Below are 3,202 nucleotides of genomic sequence, written 5' to 3'. Positions count from 1 at the left end.
AGCCTGTAGTGTTGTCTGGGGTTGTTGTGGCCAAAGTGCAGGACCAAGGATTTGACCTTGTTGAACCTCATCCCATTGGGTTCAGCCCAGCAATCCAGACTGTCCAGATCCCTCTGTAGGGCCTCACTAATCCCAGGCAGATCAACACTTCCAACCAAGTTAGTGTCATCTACGAACTTACTGAGGGTGCACTCAATGCCCTCATCCAGGTCACCAATGAAGGTACTGAATAGGACAGGCCCCAGAACCGACCCTTGGGGAACACCACTTGTGACCGGTTGCCAGCTGGATCTAGCTCCGTTCATTACCACTCTCTGGACCCGGCCCTCCAGGCAGTTCCTTATCCAGCAAGAGTGTACCTGTCCAAGCCATGGGCTGCCAGTTTCTTCAGGAGAATGCTGCGGGAGATAGTGTCAAAAGCTTTGCTGAAGTCTAGGTAGACTATATCAACAACCTTTCCCTCGTCTATCAGATGGGTCACTAGATCATAGAAGGAGAACAGGTTGGTCAAGCAGGACCTGCCCTTTGTGAACCCATGCTGGCTAGGCCTGATCCCCTGGTTGTCCTGCACATGCTGCGTGATCTCCCTCAAAACAATCTGCTCCATAGGAGCTGGCTGGGGTGGTATGGCAGGCTGATGTCAGGGCGGGGCTGGCACTGCCCGCTGGTGGAGCGAGGCTGCAGTGGGAGCAGGGCAGATTAAGCAACAATGACATTTGTGAAGAGTGGCTGGCTGCTCCAACAAAGCACTATCTTGAGGCACTGGAAGAAGAACTGGTTTGACCTGTGGTCTAATGGCCATTTAATATTCTGTGACAATCAGAATCACCATGATAGAGAAGTTAAAATCCACATGAGAATCTATTGCATCAACCTCAAAATATGGGGAATGAATATTGAGATTTCCAGCCTCCGGAAGGAAAGCAGAAAGATTGTTTACTGCAGATTGTTTGTCGGGATGGTAAGACCATCATTCTCTGTGCAGAAAGTGCAGATGACTGTTTGGCATAGAAAATTGCTCTTCAGGATGCCAGAACAAACATAGGCTATGTGGGATCTGATGTGATGTACGATGAGACAGCAATTTCCTCAGTTCCTCCTCCTTAAACAGCTTATGCTACACCATCACCTGAGTTCTATGGCTATGGCTAGGGTCAGTACAATGGTGCATATCCCACTGTGGGTCTTCATGTCTTCTATGCCTCCAATGGACAAGCCTATGATGTTTCCTACCAGTATCCATACCACAGATCATATGGCCAACTCCCTGCAATGTCATCGTTTGAGAACGTTACTGTGACAGTGAAGGAGATCTTGCACTGGGCATGCTTGCTGAAGCAGTGACTGGAATGGCTCTGGGGTTGTTATTCTGGGTCTTCTAGATTATTCATTCCTTATCTCTGTAGTTCCAAATCCTCAGTTAAGACTAATTCAATAGCTTCTTTCATGACTTAGGTAAAATATTTGTTTGCCATCATTCTGTAGCAGGATGAGGAAAATGTGGAGAGAATGTTTACTGGAATTATTTAAGAAAAGCCAAACAGGGGTAACTAAAAGCTTCCACAGTATTTCTAGCATAGGTTACATTGTAAAACAAGAATTCCATAATAAAATCATAAAATCATTAAAGTTGGAAAAGACCACTGAGATTATCTAGTACAACCATCTACCAATATTGCCCATTAATAATTGCCTATGAATTTGTTCTGGTTTAGTTTTTTTTGCTTTTTGTTGGTTTCTTTTTGTTGTTGTTGTTGTTGTTGTTGTTGTTGGGGAGGGGGGGAGGTTTGCTTGTTTGTTTTTTTGTTTTTTTTTTTGTTTGTTTGTGTTAATGTACATTGTTTCAGTATTTTTTTCAGTGTGTGTGAGTTTTTTTGGTCTTGCTTTTTAAGTCATAAAGCATTATCGTTGGCTTGCTTTCACATATAAGTTTCCAGTTTGTAGATAATGTAAGTTTTCCCTACTGTGTATACACAGAATCATAGAATGGGCTGCAGTGGAAGGAACCTTAAAACCATCCCAATCTGTCTGCCCTGGGCTGGTTGCCACCCACCAGATCAGGCTGCCCAGGGCTCTGTTCAATCTGGATGAATGCCTCCAAGGATGGGGCACCCACCTGGGCAGCCAGGGGCAGCAAGTAAAATTTCATTTTGCACATTAAAGATTTAATGGCAAATATTACTGTACTATTTAATAGCAAGTATTACTGTGATATGAAGATGAAATAGTTATATCTGAGTGAAAACAAAAATTAACATTAAAGAAATTTTCCTGCCTACTCCATTGGCTCCAATTTACAAAGAGTGAAGTGTGATGCATTTGTGAACATACAGAAGAATTATGATCTTTTTGCCATAATTGTGAACAACAGAGTCAATATGTGCATGTACAGCATGTCTGATACATCTAGAATGTGTCTGATTTATTGTATGTTCTTTCATATTTTTCTCTGTAATTTTTCTATTATTCAGACCAAGCCTAAATGTACCTTTGTGATGTATACTTATGTATTTTAGAACAACCATGAAGTTTGTCTCTAAATATAAAATGCTAGAATTCTAACCCATGTATAATCAAGGAATTAAGATCTGATAAAAAATTTCCCTCTGGTTTAAAATGATAACATTCCATGTGGGAAAAATATAATTTATTTCTTTCATAATATCAGTATTGATTGTATTTAAATAGGAAAGAAATGGAATTTTAACAGCAGCTACATACTGATATTTGCATCAAAGAGAATAAACACAACAACGCTGTGTAGTTTATGTTTCAGGATTGTAGGTAATAGATACAGAAATACAAATGCATAAGGCACATACTGTTATAATACCACCCTCAGAAAAAGATCTATCAAATCTAAAATATTCCCACTTATAGAAGTTCATATGTTTTATGGCTGGAAAAGTATCTGTCTAATCCATTGTAATGGAGGGTGGCCTCTGCATATCACAAGGTATAGATTTCACACAGTGATATCTGTTACCTATCATTCTTCATCTAAAGTAGATTATACATTTCATGTACCAGTAGAGCTAAGTTACCAGTTAGAGCAAAGAAAAATACAGCACTATTTGGATAGCAATGTTTTATCTACTTGGGCACAATAAAAAAAATAACTTTGGAAAAAGTGGCACAGCAGAGAGAGAGGGCTATATTCATGCATAGATCAAATAATATCTAATAAAAAGACAAAACAGTA

General features: G+C 40.1%; 1 pseudogene; it reads left to right on the top strand.

The window, feature by feature from the left end:
- Positions 1-709: 709 nt before the first annotated feature.
- On the top strand, positions 710-1,382 carry LOC122175025 (annotated as a pseudogene).
- Positions 1,383-3,202: the final 1,820 nt, after the last annotated feature.

The sequence above is a fragment of the Lagopus leucura genome, unplaced genomic scaffold, assembly GCF_019238085.1.
Source record: "Lagopus leucura isolate 7727_CA_CO unplaced genomic scaffold, USGS_WTPT01 Super-Scaffold_650, whole genome shotgun sequence".
NCBI classification, from domain to species: Eukaryota; Metazoa; Chordata; class Aves; order Galliformes; family Phasianidae; genus Lagopus; species Lagopus leucura.
This window is presented reverse-complemented; position numbering and strand designations above follow the sequence as displayed.